The following is a 16,307-nucleotide window of genomic DNA, read 5'->3' as shown; positions in this document are numbered from 1 at the left end:
ACTCCATTACTGCACATTATATCACTGTTTTACACTCAAGCAACGTGTTGCCTCAACAATAGGATGTAAAGAAATTTAGCTGCAAGAAGTCTACAAATGTAAAATTACAGTCGCACAACATGCCTTGCAAGGAGACTGGTTGTACAGCCATTTTAGTGACAGGAAGAGGGCACATCATTTACAGGGACTGTCATCTCATTTTAATGACTGTGGCTGTGGAAGTACATATTTTTCAAGTTCCTGATTACTCTGCTACATGTGAAGGAGTTATACTCACATCACTTATGGAAAATGATCACTAAGTTATTAGAATCACAGGAAATATATATACAGATCAGTTACTGAGACATCTATCTGTAAAACCACTATAGTTACAGGAAATGAAAACATCTCCCAGAAAGAGAGTTTGTATGTCAAGTACAGCTACAAAGATATAGATGGCTTTTTCAAATTCCCATCCCCTTAATTGGTTAGATAGATACATCACTTTGACATCTGTCATTGTAATTATTGCTGGCAAAGGAAATACATACACGGCATCATCTTCTGCACAATATACTTAACCCGTTCATGTCAAGAAGCTACTATTTTAAGTGAGATATAAATCTTCATTATGATACATGGCTTAATGTTATTTAATGTAATTGAATTTTACCACATTCTGTAACTTCCAGGGTGTACAGACCAGTTGTCAGTTGCTGAAGTTACCAGGGGTTCAAGTATTCAGAGAGAGATAGTGATTACTCTGTATAACTACAATAGTCATGACACAAATATATTACCTGTATTGACAGCTGCGTCTTCAGCTCCCTAGATCCTAAGATCTGAAATTCTTTCTCCAAACTTCTGACTCTCCACCTCTGTTCCTTGATCTGCCATAAGATCACCTTAAGAGGCTCAGTATCAAAAGTTGCTTTATAATGCGTAAAGTCGCTCAGGACATTTTACTATGTTAAGGCAACTATATAAGTACAAGTTGTTATTGTCAGTTAGGCATTATTAACATAGAACTTGCTGGAAAGAAGTCAATTGAACTGAGGTCCATCCTGCTAAACACCCCGAATAATATGTTAACATTATTCTTAAAGTGCTACGTAACCATGATTCTTCAAGTGCTATGTAACCATGATTCTGAAAAGAAAGCTGGCATTTTGTGAGTAAACCTCGAGGAATGAAGTTACTATAAAGTATGTGTCCACATGCCCAAGTTCTTTTATATCCTATATCACTTGGACCTCCTTGGAGCTTCCATTTAGTGCTGCAAGCGTCAAATTGTGAAAGTCAAGCAAAGTTGCAAAGTGAGGGGCACTTTGCTGACCTTTCAGAGTAAAGTTCATGTTACGTGGCCTGTGTTTCAGGTCTTCGATGGAACGGAAAACATGTTACACCAGCACAGACCTTAGAAAAGAAATGAAAAGAGCTGCCCAGGAGGCTCAGAAGTGACTGAAACTTAGCACGGCCAGAGAATTGGGCTTTCATGGTCAGAAGTCTGGCTCTGAGCCAATTAAGGGCAAGACTATTATGTAGTGTTAGGGACACTGAACTAGGAAGCCAGAACCCTTGGCTCATATTTCTGGAATATGGTTTCAAATCCTACAATGGCACATGCAGAAATCTGAATTCATTAAAAGCCTGAAATAAAAAGCTAGCCTGATGGCAACTGTTGTTGATTATTGTAAAACACAAATCTGGTTCACTAAGGTCCATTAGGGAAGGAAATCTGCCATCCTTACCCTCGTCTGATGTACATGTGACTCCAGACCTATAATTGATTCTTGACTGCTCTATGGGCAATTAAAGATGGGCAATAAACACTGGCTGTGGCCCACATCCCATGAACAAATGAAATAAACACTCTGTAGTGTAAAACGGTTGAGGCTTTTTCGAGGGTGTGCTCCCAGCTGATGTTTTTATTTGTGAGTGGGTGTGTAACATAGTGCTCTGTGGTAAAATTTAGCTCCCATTGTCAGTCCATCTCAATGAGAAACAGTGTCTGGGACACACTGAATGTGTCTGTTTCAACTGTTCAAATTGGCAGCACAAATCATTTTGTTTCAAAGAATAGCCTGGTTTGTTAACATGCAGGGCCTATTGGTCAGTGGCCCAATGGAAATTGTAGAAATGCTTCTGATTGTGTCTCGTTTCTTTAAAATTCAACCAAATCTGACCCAATCCCTCCTCCACGTTTTGACTCATTGTTGGATCGGGTTTTACTGACCATCAGATCCTTTGCCAAATGACTGTTCTCCATTTGCAAGCCTAAATACCAAGTGTCAACAGAAGATGTGATGTATTTATATAGCATTGTTTAGCATAACAAAATCGACCTCTAAGCGCTGCACAGGGCTAATTTACAGACTGGAATTCCTACCTACTAAAGGAGAAATTTACATAGGTGAAAAGAATCTGGATCAAAGGAAGTTATTTGTTAGAAGTTTAATAAAAGATTGAGAAGCAGAGAAGTTTAGGGAGGAACAGGGGATCAGAACTGGGTAGTGAAATTTCGGAACCTTCTTTCACATACAGGCACCGAGATCAATTGTAGATTGGCTTCAGGTAACATTAGCAACAGACACATAGGGTTCAGGAACCATGACCAGATTATTTGTTTAGTCCCATGCTGTGAAGAATAATTGTGCTCACGTCTGACATGGATGTTCTAGAATGAATTAAATCAGAGCATGGCAATTTTGTGCTTTTTACCACAAGGCACAACCCTCTGTGTTCATATTGTGTAGTCACAGTGCCTTCTAACAAGAACTTCCATGCATCAAAATTTCACTTTACTGGATATACAAATTACTTGCGTTACAAAACTGCTTCAACAAAGGAGTTTTCAAGATGTGGCTGACCAACTTTTGAAAGACACTTTCTCAGGCTTAATGCCAAAGTAGTACCTCATTGCTTATCCTGGACACCACATTATTTTCCATCTGTTCACCAGCCAGTTGGAACTCAAAAATTTATAACATATTAAGCTTAAGTTTTAGTCTCTGGTTGTCCCTCCCTAAAATGCTTCATATCACTGCTTACGCTGCCTAAGCTTGGATTCACACCTAAAAGCAACTGGGGTGCGCAGCAACCATTTTTATTTTGGTCTGTGGACTAAATAATGGGAAAACGATACTGTTTTAAAGATGTTTCCAGTTTTAAAGACAAAAAATTATTGGAGCACATACCAGAGAATCATACATTAACACAAACTGCAACCGAATCACCTGGCATATCCCCCACTCCACCATTATCATCAAGCCAGGGGATAAACCCAGGTTCAATGAACAGTCGAGGAGAGCATGCCAAGAACAGCACAAGGCATATCTGAAAAGGAGTTATCCATCTGGTGAAACTACCAAACAGGGCTACTTGCAATCCAAACAGGTGATTCCACAACCAACAGATCAAATCTGTAGTCCTGTCACATCCAGTCATGAATGGTGGTGGACAATTAAACAACACCCTGGAGTAAAAGACTCCACCAATATTCCCATCCTGAATAATGGGGAACCGTAACACATCATTCCAAAACCCAGGCTGAAGCATTTGCTACAATCTTGAACCAGATGTGCTGAGTGAATGACCCATTTCAATTTCTATCAGAGATCCCCAGCATTATAAATGCCAGTCTGCTTTCAATTTGAGTCACTCCACGTGATATCAAGAAATGTTTGGAAACACTGGATACTGCAAAGATTATGGGCCCTGACACCACTCCGGCAATAGTACTGGAGACTTGTGTTCCAGAACCTGCCACACCCCTAGCCAAGCTCTTCCAGTGCGGCTGCACCACTGGCATTACCTGACCATGTGGAAAATTGCCCAGGTATGTTCTAGACACAAAAAGCAGGACAAATCCAACCTGGCCAATTACTGCTCCACGAGTCTACTCTCAACCAGAAGCTGGACTCGCCATGTACATACAGTGGCAACAAGAGCAGGTCAGAGGCTAAGAATCCTGTGGTGAGTAGCTCATTCCCGACTCCCCAAAACTTCGCCACCATCTGTGAGGCACAAGTCAGCGGTGTGATGGAATACTCCCCACTTGCCTGAATGAGTGTAGCTCCAACAACACTCAAGAAGCTTGACACCATCCAGCTGCTCACTTGATTGGCACCACATCCACAAACATCCACTCCCTCCACCACAGTCACTCAGTAGCAGCAGTGTGTACCATCTACAAGATGCACTGCAGAAATTCACCAAGGCTCCTTAGACGGCAAAATGAATGACCATTTCCATCTAGAAGAGTAAAGACAGCAGATACATAGGAACACCATGCTGCAAGCTCCGCTCCAAACTACTCAGCGTCTAGAACAAAAACAGAAGTTGCTGGAAAAGCTCAGCAGGTCTGGCAGCATCTGTGAAGAAAAAAATCAGAGTTAACGTTTCGGGTCCGGTGACTCAGCATCTAGACTTGGAAATACGTTGCTGTTCCTCCAGTGTTTCTGGGTCAGAATTCTGGAACCCTTCCCTAACAGCAAATGGACTGCAGTGGTTCAAGAAAGCAGCTCACCGTCACCTTCTCGAGGGTAACTAGAGATGGGCAGCAAATGCTGTCTCAGCCAATGATGCCCACATCCCACGAATGAATAAAAAAAAGCAAATGTTGAGCCACAGATCTTTGGGCACATGAGGCAGGATATTCCACAAAGCAGTAGGATCCAGAGTGCAGGATCATGTGAGTATGAATCTATGAGTTAGGAGGAGACCATTCAGCCCCACAAGAATGCTCCCCCATTTGATAAGGTCGTGGTTGATGTGATTATGCCCTCATATTTTCCTCTCTACCCCTTATACTCTTTGACTCCCTTGTCCATCACAAGTCAAATGAAGCCAGCTTTAAAATTCTGCTTCCCACTTCTTTTCTACAGTCTTTCAGCCTCACCATGAGCTATTGGGAGCCAATGCAAGATGCAGTTGGATGGACAAGTTTTGGTGCCATTCTGAATTGGCAGCAAGTTCGCCCAGTCATTAATGTTAATGCTGTCATGTTTCAAAGAGAGCTTCAGGTGTCTTTGTAACATTTCCTTTTTCTTCTCTGGAACACTGGCCATGCGAGAGTTGAGAAAACAGAACTTGGTGGGGGAGACACACTTTGGCCATCCAGGAACATAACACAATGGCCATATTCTGCTTGTGATCCTGTGTTATGTGGCCAATAATGTCAATTTCCCACAATCAGCTGCATCCAGTTGGTAAACAGGGAAAGAAAATTCATTACTTCAGAGATTTGTACAAAGTCAATAAATATCTTGACCGAGGTCAGCTTGGAATCAAGGCCAATTGTGTGTCACCAAGCCTGTTCAAAAACCAGTTTATTGACATCTCCTGTTGGTCCAGTAACTATTTCATTGTCCAAAAGAGGTCTTCCAGTGAATTCACAGGTAGAAATGTTCACATTGAAATTCAGTAAGAAATTCTGGCCACCATTTTGAATGATAGACCAAGGGGCATTCTTAGTAGGCACCACAGAGGGAAGACTTAACATGCTGCATCTTTATTTATCTGAAATGTATAATTTGATTTTGCTTTAACTGATGACTCAATTAGCTGAGGGTTTAATTAGCAGCACATGGCCAGAGCAATGATAGCATTTCGGTACAAGTGAGCTGCATCTTATTACTGTAATTAGTGACACTTCACCTTCCTCCCATGTTGATCAGTGATGAACCGATCCTGTAGCTTGGATACAAATTAGATGGGTTGCTGAAACTGCTCATTGTGCAATCGCAGCATTACATTCCCTTATTTCCATCCATTCACTGGAGCAGGTTGGGAAACCAAGGGGCCATGAACAATATAGCTGTGCAGGTAAAGTCAGAGCTGACTGCTTTCAATAATAGGCTGGCTTCACATTTTCAAAAAGAAATCAAGGGTTTGTATTTACAGAGTGGTTTTCACAACCTCCTGGTGTCCAAGGCACACCCCCGCCAATGTGCACTTTCGGCAGTGTTATAACACAGGAAATAGGTCAGCCATTCATACACAGCCAGCTCCCACAAACATCAGTTTCAACATTTCATGATCAGCTGAGACACACACAATGATACAGCACTATTTTGTTGCCTGTAAGGCTAACAATGGAAGTCAAAGTGGCAACTTTCAAAAAAGCCTAATTACAGGCTCTATAGCATAAAAAGTCCACCACCTCAGAGTTCAGATGGTAGGCAGTCGGTCTATAAAATCAGGTGACATACCAGGATAGCAATTGACCCCAAAAGTTCTCCTTGGAATTTTAAATGGATTGGATTCGGGTAGAGTGAGGCAGACAGGTCATTTGGTCTCCGTACCTGTTCAGCACCTTGAACCGGATTCGATGGGGGCAGCTCAGAGGCAGATAAGAGTGGTGAAGAGTCAACTGAGGCCAACCATCATGAATTAAGGGTCATATACGCACTGACTGGAATTTCCTGTTGTCAAATTTGGCAGCCCAAGTCAGCGAGGTCAATGGCCAAGCCATGGCCGGATGAAAAATCCAGCAAGTTACCCCACCCAGGCCACAGCTGTTGCCACTGGCCATCTCCTGGAGAGACTGACCCTCCCGGACCACAGTCAGGAAGTTGCAGCTTCACTTAGTGCTCACAATCTCCATGGACACCATAACAGCAGCTCCCACCTCAGTCCATGGAGTTACCCATCAGTGAGTAATGAAGAGGTTCCCATTAATCCTCCAGTGTTAGGGTTCAATCTGTATGTTTTAGTACTCATTTAGAGGATAGAGCTGGATGAACCAGCATTGACTGCCCATCCCTAATTGTCCACGGGAATGTTAAGTGTTAACTACATTGCAGTGAGTCTGGAGTCACATGTAGGCCAGACCAGGTAAGGATGGCAGTTTCCTTCCCTAAAGGACTTTAGTGAACCAGATGGGCTTTTCTGACAATCAATAATGTTTCATGGTGATCATGAAAATCTTAATTCCAGATTTTCATTGAGTTCACTTTCCACTATCTGCCATGGTCAAATTGGAACCAGGGTCACCAGAACATTACCAGGATCTCTGGATTAATAGATTAGCAATAATATCACTAGGCCTCTCCCAGACTGGACTGATCCTGTCCTCTGATCTTTAATGAGCTGTAGGGCTTTGAAGATTGTTTTGAAGTTGTGAACACACCAAAAGCATGTCATGTGGGATTGGGACCAAGAATTAGACGCCTCTTCACGCTTCCAACCCTGAATGAAAATCCAGCCTTGAACCATGAGCCTTGTTTCATCTCATTCCAATCTGCATACAGCCCAACCAGGAGACTTCAATCAAATACATTCTTTGCTTTGTACGTCGTAGCATCTGAAGTAACCAGCAGGAAATCTACTCAGTACAAAGCTGTAAAAATTAAAAGTATGATACCAATAACTGGAGAAAAAAATCAGACAATGACAAAGAGAGAGAACAATAATGATGCACAGGCAATGGCAGTAAAAGAAAGACAGGGACCAACAGAAATAAGAGGAAGAATATTCTTTAAAAAGGAAGAATTAGAAGACTGAGGTCCAAGTAAAACAGAAATTGAACTGAAATTGTGCCTCATACTCAAATGTTGAAGTATATTCCAAGAGCTGCTAAGGGTTTATGTTTACCTGAATGGCCTGGAACAGTTTGCACAGATCCATGGGATGGTGCTCTGGATGGACTGTGACATCTCAGAAAACAGCTTGAACCCATTAGTGTCACCAGCTGAACTTTTACAAAGATAGTGATCTACCTGCACCCTCAAAGGCTTTTCATTGCAATGTGTTTTATTCATTCAAAGGATGTGAATGTTGCTGGTTAGGCCTGGGATTTTTTTTCACTGCTCCCTGATTGTATTTGTGAAGGTGGTGGTGAGATGTTGGAGTGCTCCCTCAGAAAGACCACCTGCAAATGTTCATTTTTTAAACAGGCTTTCTGCCCGCGTGGGGATCAGGTGACACAGGTTGGCCAACATCAAGGTCTCCCCCTACCATGCCATCCATCATTAAGCCTGTGCCACATGTATTCACTTGTTGCCTTGTGATAACAGTCAGTTGGATATGTCATTCCCATGTCCAGTTCTCAATTTTGCCCCAGGCACATTGGCAGATTTGTCAGCAGTAGAATAAGATCCAACGCATGGACATTGAATCACAGCTCTCCTGGGTAACAGAACTCCAAAGATTCACACCTCTCTCAGCGAAGAAGCTTCATCTCAACTCAGACTGAAAAGGCTGATTCTTTAGTTTGCGTTAATAAGCCTTGGCTCCGGGCTCCATGGTCAGTGAAAACAGCTCTCGTCTACAGTTGGATCCATGGCCATAGTGAATATGGCGTGAGGTTTCATATCTGTCTCACAACATCTCATCCATGAATAGACAATCCAACCTGTCAACTGTGTCTTTGGGAAAACAATTCATCGGCTCCAATATGGATAAGTTTTCAAATATTCTATTTCAAATAATGGCAGAAATTTCTTCTTATTTATGCTAAACCATTTAATTTGCAATCTATTCAATGATCTTGAGAAATGCAGATCAGGCTAGAAAGTCTCCTTTAATAATGCACCAGATAGTCTTTTACTTTCATAAACAACTCAAGATTTCTGAAAAGCCTCCTTCATTTACATGAGAAATGAAAAGAATAGGATTCATTGAACCAAAAAATTTGTAGCAATGAAAAATACTGTCAGAAATTCAACTTCCTGTAACAGGCAATATTTGAATACATAAAAACATAGAATATACAAGCAGACATAGGCCATTCAGCCCTTCAAGCTAGCCCCACCATTCAATATGATCATGGCTGATCATCCAACTCAGTCCCCCGTTTCTGCTTTCTGTCATAATACAATCAACCCAAATGGTTCTGAAGAGTTACATGTCAGCAAAGCTGGTTATAAGCAACTCCAAACCCATGGGATGACCATAGATCATAGAATCCCGACAGTGTGGAAACAGGCCCTTCGGCCCAACAAGTCCGACCTCCACAGCATCCCACCCAGACCCATCCCCCTATAACCCACCTAATCTACACATCCCTGGACACTATGGGCAATTTAGCATGGCTAATCTACCTAACCTGCACATCTTTGGACTGTGGGAGGAAACCAGAGCACCAAGAGGAAACATACGCCGACACAGGGAGAATGTGCAAACTGCGCACAGGCAGCTGCCCAAGGGTGGAAATGAACCCGGGTCCCTGACACTGTGTGGCTCTTTGCTCTACTCTCCACTCCTGTTGGTGTAATTGTGGCTTTGGCAGCCAGATCAGTAATGTTTGCATGATCAGGAAGGAGAGGTTACATCTGCAGCGGGACACTGCCCAAGTGAGTATATAGTTCAGGGCACTTGATGGCAATGTGGGAATTTGGTGCAAAGCGGGAGAGTGTTTCTTGTTTGTTTTTAGTTTTTGGCTCATTGCTGTAAGTTTTTTTTAGAAACAGGATAAATTGAAGTCCAGGATCGGGGCCCAACATAAAACAGTGACATCACAGGTAATCCGCAAGTTCATTGGTTGGTGATAGCTACTATTTTGATTTACAGCATCCGCAGTTCTTTTGGTTTTTATTTTCTATTTTGACTATCTGTTATAGGTTACTTTCAAAATGAAGATAAATAGGGGAAATATTTATAAGCTGCAAACGAAAAAGACTGGTTTGAAATTTTTTAAAAATTCAATTAAGAACTAAGTATTAAAGTAGAGATACCAGGCCAGATGATGGGTTGTAACTATACTGGTGGACCCATAGTGGTTCATAGTGCCACATCTGTAGCAAGTGTTGGTTGGCTGAGGAACTCTGGCTCAGAGTTGGTGACCTGGAGGCTGAGCTTTGAAAACTGTGACACATCAGGGAGGGGAGAGCTACCTGGATGCTGTGTTTCAGGAGGCTGTCACACCCTGTAGATTAACGATTTCTCAAACTCGGTCTGTGGTCAGGCACAGGAGGGTGTGATACCAGCAAGGCAGGTAGAGGGGTCCAGGAGGTAGTGCTGAAGGAACCACAGGCCTTTGAGCTCATCTAACAGGTTTGAGATACTTCCTCCCTGTGTGAATGAGAGCGGGGGCTGTAGGGAGGATGAGCAAACTGACCATAGCACCATGGTGCAGGGAGCCATTCAAGAGGGGGAGAAAAGAGAAATGTAGTTGGAATTGGGGATAGTATAGTCAGGGGAGTAGACACTGTACTCTGTGACCAGGATTGATGATCCCAAAGGCTGTGCTGCCTGCCTGGTGCCCGGGCTCAGGATCTCTCATCTGGGCTGCAGAGGAACTTGGCATAGAGACAGAAAAGATCTAGTTGTCCTGGTCCACGTAGGTACTAATGGTAGAAAGAGGGAATATGAATGGCTGGGAGCTAAATTAAAAAGCAGAAATTCATCCCAAGGAAGAAGGAACACGCTAAGGGGAGGATGAGGTAACCATGGCCAACAAGGGAAGTCAGCGACAGCAAAGAACAAATGAAAAACCATACAATATGATGAAGATTAGAGGGAAGCTAGAGGATTGGGAAACCTTTAAAACCAGCAAATGATAACTAAAAGAACAAGAAACAGGGAGAAGCTGAAATATGAGGGGACTCATATAAAAGAAGAATGCAAGTTTGTTTTTAGATATCTGAGACGTAATAGAGAGGCAAGAGTGGACATTGGACCACTGTAAAATAAGACTGGAAAAGTCATAATGGGGAAAGAAAAGGCAGAGGAACTGAATAGGTACTTTGCATCAGTTTTCAGAGTGTAAAACACCAGCAGCATACCAGAACTTCAAGAGAGTCAGGGCGCAGAGGTGAGTGTAGTGGCCATCATTAAGGAGGTGGTGCTGGGGAAGCTGAAAGTTCTGAAGGTGAATAAATCACTCGGACCAGATGGGCTACATCTCAGAGTTTGAAAGGAGACATCTCAGGAGATTGTAGAGACGTTGGTGGTGATCTTTCAGGAATCACTGGAGTCAAGCAGGGTCCCAGCAGACAGGAAAATAGCTAATGTAACGCCCTGTTTAAGAAGAGGGGGAAGCAGAAGACAGGAAACTATTAGGCTGGTTAACCTGACCCTATTTGTTGGTAAGATTTTAGAGTCCATTATTAAGGATGAGACTGTGGAGCACTTGGAAGTACATGTAAAACATGGTTGAGTCAGCATAGCTATATCAAAGGGAAGTCATGCCTGACAAATCTGATAGAAATCTTTGGGTAAATAATGTGCAGATGAGACAAAGGAGAGCTGTTGGATGCTATCTAATTGAATTTAGGAAGTCCTTTGACAAGGTGACGCACAGGAGTCTGCTAAATAAGACAAGAGCCCATGGAATTAGGGGCAAGGTACTGGCATGGAGAGAAGACTGGGTTGACTAGCAGAAGGCAGTGAGTGGAGATAGAAAGGTCTTTTTCAGGATGGCAATCTGTGACCAGTGGAGTTCCACAGGGATCAATATTGGGACCACAATTATTCATGATCTGGGTGAAGGAACTAAAGACATTATTGTTACGTTTGTACATGACATAAAGGTGTGCTGAGGTTATACACTTTGGTGGGAAGAATAGAGGCATACAGTATTTTCTAACTGGGGAAAGTCTTCAGAAATCTGAAGCACAAAGCAACTTGGGAGTCCGAGTTCAGTTTCGCTTAAGGTTAACATGCAGGTTCAGCTGGCAGTTAGGAAGGCAAAGGCAATATAAGCATTCATTTCAAGAGAGCTAGAACACAAGGGCATAGATGGTGCTGCTTAGGTTCTAGTCAGATCGCATTTGGAATTTTATGAGCAGTTTTGGGCCCTGTATCTAAGGAAGATTGTGCTGGTGTTGGAGACATTCCAGAGGAGGTTTGTAAGAATGATCCAGGGATGAAGGCCTTGTCACATGAGGAGTAGTTAAGGACTCTGAGTTTGTAGTCGATGGAGTTTAGAAGGATGAAGGGAATCTGATTGAAACTCACAGAACACAGAAAGGTCTGGATAGACTGGATGGGGAGACGATGGGGTAGGAGGGACTAGAACCCAAGGGCACAGCCTCAGAGTGAAGGGACGATCCGATAGAACTGAAGTTAGGAGGAATTTCTTCAGCCAAAGTGTGGTTAATCTGTGGAATTTGTTGCCACAGAGTGTTGCCAAGGCCACATCATTTAGCGTTTTTAAGACAGTGATAGACAGATTCTTGATTAGTAAGAGGATCAAGAGTTATGGGGGGAGGGCTGGAAAATGATGTTGAGAAACATGATCGAATGGCAGACCATACTGCATGGGGTGAATGGCCTAATTTGGCTCCTATATCTCATGGTCTACAGTTATGCACAGACCTTAATGCATCTCGACTTAGAATCTATGCAAAAAAGTCTCCTTTTTGCCTAGATACTATTACAGGAGGAGGAGGTCGAACCCCTCTGACAATTAAACCAAAATCTAAGACCCAATTTGTTATGGCAGGAGTAAAGGATCCCTACTAATAATTAAACCCGAAACACCCAGAGACGCTCGCTTTGATTTTATAATCTATTAAAAAGAGTGGTTAAATGAAAGAAAATCACTATTATTCACTTTATAAGTAACAATAACAATTTATTTATTTAACACTAACAGTCAACAAATTAACAGAATTACTAACAAACCAAACAATTCCCCCTTAACTACCAACTATTCCCTAACTGAACTAAATTGTCCTGGTAGCATCTATGAAGAGAAAATCAGAGTTAATGTTTCAGGTCCGGTGACCTTTCCTCTCTTCCTCAGGACCCGAAACGTTAACTCTGATTTTCTCTTCACAGATGTTGCCAGACCTGCTGAGCTTTTCCAACAACCTCTGTTTTTGTTCCTGATTTACAGCATCCACAGTTCTTTTGGTTTTTAAATTTTCCTGGAATACTGTTCCAATAAACTCAAGTCCCACTTATATAAACCCAAGTAATAAGAAAATAAATTAAAATTTAGACTCTCAAAGTCTACACGCCTTTCTTCTGCTGTTCTAAAGTCATAAATGCTTTTCCTCTACTGATCTGGCTGTCAGGGATGTTTTTTCAGTGAAGTCTTCTGTGAGGACTCTTAGCTAGGAGTGCCGTGGTACCTTTTATGGATAGATGGTGCTTCCTTAGAGAGCTTAACGATTTCTTGTGAGAGCTAGATGCTTATTTCTCAGATTGCGGTATGCTCTTACACTGATTTTCGAAAACCCTCTCCTTATATACCTTGGATGACATATCAATTTTCTTATAATAGCATTGGTCCAAGGTTGTCAAAACCCATCAGATTTAAATTCAATTGGCTTTCAATCGCTAAGTGTTTGTTTAAATTAATTGACAGATTTCAGTTAATTGCCAAAACATCAAAACAAGCCTAAGGTTTCCAATCATACAGCCAATTGTCACATGTCTCAATTTTAGAATTGGCTGTACATTAATTGACTGAATTGACTGTTCAAACGTTAACGCTGATATTTTTTTCTTCACAGTTGCTCCAGACCTGTTGAGCTTTTCCAGCAACTTCTGTTTTTGTTGTTGTTGTTGTTGGCTGTACATCTTCAGTTACATACAGACACATGTTTTCTGTATAAATCTCTAAGCTGAGAAAAGCACTTTACCTCCTGAAGGAACCATGCATTCTTCTCCCTTATCATTTTTTTTTACAAACAAATTCTATATTCCTACCTTTCAATTCACGATTACTCTACAGAACTTCATAATAATACACTGCCAATGGTGATCCTGTATGCTGGCAAATATACAGTAGGTAGTTCAAAATTCCACAATAAGGTGTGTGATCATTGAAAGTTGGCCCAGTTGATGAAAGAAAAGGTGAGAAATACCAGGGGAAAATGGTACAGATTTAGTTAAGAATAAAAACCCTCAATGGAAAATGTGAAAATTGTCACAAAGAGCACATTGAAAGAGTAACGTAATAAGTCACACTTTTGTAGATGTACCCAGGAAGTTATGAAAATGTTAATCATGACTAGTGTTTGCTGTTAGTAAATGGTCCACACCTTCACACAAATAACAGCACGTGCTAATTTCTGGATGAAGTGAAACTAGAACCTTTAACAAAGCAACATGCTCTTTTGTGCCAATGCTGTATCCTAACTTGTGCCAATGCTGTGCCACCTTGGAGTTGTAAGATAAGTAATAATCAACAATAAAAAAAACATTAACACCTCACTGCTCTACTTTGAAGCAATATGCCAGTTCTGAACTAATTTGGTTACCTCTCAAGTTCAGGGCACACCGTGCATGTACGTTGTGTTAAGCAATTGCATTCAACACAGTATTAGATATGAAATATTTATAGCTTCTCTGAGATTAGATGTGAGAGGAAGCATTATTCACAGATTGTACAGTACTCTTAATGGGTTCCACGTGAGATGTAATATGGACAGATTCCTACGTCACTGAACACAGAGGTAGAAAATAATGCTGTAAAAACGTACTTTCCTAATCTGCTATTGGAATAAGAAGAAATAAAACATACAAAATATATGCATTCCTACAGCATGTTTCATGACTTAGGTTGTCCAAAAGACTTCAAAGCTAATGATGCACTTTTTGAAGTGTAGTTACTTTTGGAATATGAGCAACAATGCCACAGGCTGATCCTACAAATCCCAATACAAAAACAGTCAGATCAATTGATAGTTCAGTGATATTGCTTGAGAGATAAATGTGAGCCAGGACACTAGGAAAACAGCCCTGCTCCTCTTCATATAGCAGTTTGAAATCTTTAACAGCCACCTGAGTGCACAGACATGGCCTTGGTTTGTACATACATAAAATAGCAGCTGAAATAGGCCAATTCAGCCATAGAGTCACACAGCACAGAGACAGACCCTTCGCTCCAACTTGTCCATGCCGACCGAGTTTCCCAAACTGAACTAGTCGCGTTTTCCTACATTTGGTCCATATCTCTCTAAACCTTATGCCTGTATCTGTTCAAATGTCTTTTAAAGGTTCTAACCACATCTACTACTTCCTCTGGCAGTTCATTCCACACACAAACCACCCTCTGTGTGAAATATTTGCCCCTCAGGTCCCTTTTCAATCTTTCTCCTCTTACATTAAAACTATGCCCTAGATCTTGCCTCCATTATTCAATAAAATCATGACTAACCTGTCTGTGTTACAATTTCCACATTCCCATTACCCTGAGAACCTTTGATTCCTTTGCCAAACAGAAATCTATCCAAAGGAAAAAACAGAGTTAACGTTTCAGATCCGTTGACCCTTCCTCAGAACAGAACTCTTCCGTTCTGAGGAAGGGTCACTGGACCCAAAACATTAACTCTGTTTTTATCTTCACAGATGCTGCCAGACCTGCTGGGCTTTTCCAGCAACTTCTGTTTTTGTTCCTGTTTTACAGAATCCGGTTTTTATTAGGAATCTATCCAAATCCACCTTAAAATATTCAATGACCCCACCTCCACCACCTTCTGAAATGGAGATTTCCAAAGTCACACAACCCTCTGACAGAAATCTCATCTCTGTATCAAAAGGCAGCCCCTAATTTTAAAGCTGTCTCCCCTAGTCTGAACTCTTGCAAAGAGAAATCCTCACATCCATGTCTATCTTGTCAAGATGTTCAGGATCTTTACCATTTCATTCAAAGAAACCTGATACTTTTGATCGTGTAGCGCTCTTTAAGTACTACACTGGAGTGTCAATCTAAATTATTATAGAATCCCTACAGTGTGGAAACAGGCCATTCAGCCCATTGAGTCCACACCACCCCCCAGAAGAGCATCCTACCCTGTCACTGTAACCCTGCTTTCCACATCACTAATCCACCCAGCCTACACATGTTGGGACTGCAGGAGGAAACCCACATAGGCACAGGGAGAACATGTAAACTCCACACAGACAGTCACCCAAAGCTGGAATCGAACCCAGGTCTCTGCACTGTGAGGCAGCAGTGCTAACCACTGAGCCACCATAATGTGCCATAGTTGATTGGGGGCCGTCATGGTTTCAGGATCAACTTGCATCCCAAGGCTATCAGTAAGATTATGGAGCTGGCCTGAGCCATTGTGGAGCTTGCCTGAGCCTGTCTATAGCTGGGATAGCTGGGGTGGGGGTGCGGTGCGGTGAGTGCGCACGCGCGCGCGCGCACACACACACACACGCACGCACACGCACACACACACGCACACACAAACACGCACACACACACGCACACACAAACACACACACGCACACGCACACAAACACACACACATAATTAGGATCAGCGCTGAAAGGACTAATGCAGCTCTTATCACTGTGCAGCTCTTCACTTTGATAAGATTGCACATGCCTCCAGGGTCAGTCAGTGACTGCAAAGCCACTGAATCTTTCAGTGTGCAGGGCTGGATGAACACAGCAGGCCAAGCAGCATCATAGGAGCA

The 16,307-nt window shown here is 42.1% G+C and overlaps 1 protein-coding gene across 2 annotated transcripts in view; it reads right to left on the bottom strand.

Moving 5' to 3' along the window:
- Positions 1-16,307, bottom strand: part of caskin1 (CASK interacting protein 1) — a 579,066-nt gene that overhangs the window by 279,396 nt on the left and 283,363 nt on the right. The window lies entirely within an intron of this gene.

Source organism: Rhincodon typus, chromosome 21, assembly GCF_021869965.1.
Source record: "Rhincodon typus isolate 14 chromosome 21, sRhiTyp1.1, whole genome shotgun sequence".
NCBI classification, from domain to species: Eukaryota; Metazoa; Chordata; class Chondrichthyes; order Orectolobiformes; family Rhincodontidae; genus Rhincodon; species Rhincodon typus.
The sequence above is the reverse complement of the archived record's forward strand: the minus strand, read 5'-3'. Positions and strand labels throughout refer to the sequence as shown.